Source organism: Oryzias melastigma, linkage group LG22 (genome assembly GCF_002922805.2).
Source record: "Oryzias melastigma strain HK-1 linkage group LG22, ASM292280v2, whole genome shotgun sequence".
NCBI classification, from domain to species: Eukaryota; Metazoa; Chordata; class Actinopteri; order Beloniformes; family Adrianichthyidae; genus Oryzias; species Oryzias melastigma.
The window spans coordinates 6242335-6242855 of NC_050533.1; the positions used below are offsets into that span (position 1 = coordinate 6242335).

Sequence of the window (521 nt, forward strand, 5' to 3'; positions counted from 1 at the left end):
CAAATTAGCCATTGCTTAAATACTAGGTAAACTCCAATATAGGCTAAATTTTCCCAGTAAACTAAATTAGCCAAAAATGTTAGCATGTAGCTAAAATATTAGCTAAACTCCAACTTAGCATAAAAAACCTCAGTAAATGCCAAATTAGCCATTGCTTAAATACTAGATAAACTTCAAAAGAGAGTAACATTTCCCAATAAACTAAATTAACCAAAAAGCATGTTGCTAAAATATTAGCTAAGCTCCAAATTAGCATATAAAAACCTCAGTAAATGCCAAATTAGCCAAAAAGCTAACATATTGCTTAAATACTAGCTAAAGTCCAAAATAGGCTAAAATTTCCCAGTAAACTAAATTGGCCAGAAATGTTAGCATGTTGCTAAAATAGAAGCTAACTCCAACATTTTTTGAAAATTACTGTAAAATATTAAAACATTGACGATGAATTTAATTATTTGTGTAAATAAGGTTAGCATCCTTAACAAGGAACTATTTTTTTACAAAAGATATAGTTTTGGTCT

The 521-nt window shown here is 28.6% G+C and overlaps 1 protein-coding gene across 1 annotated transcript in view; it reads left to right on the forward strand.

The window, feature by feature from the left end:
* Window positions 1-521, forward strand: part of nceh1a (neutral cholesterol ester hydrolase 1a) — a 6082-nt gene that overhangs the window by 3785 nt on the left and 1776 nt on the right. The gene's annotated exons all lie outside the window — the stretch shown is intronic.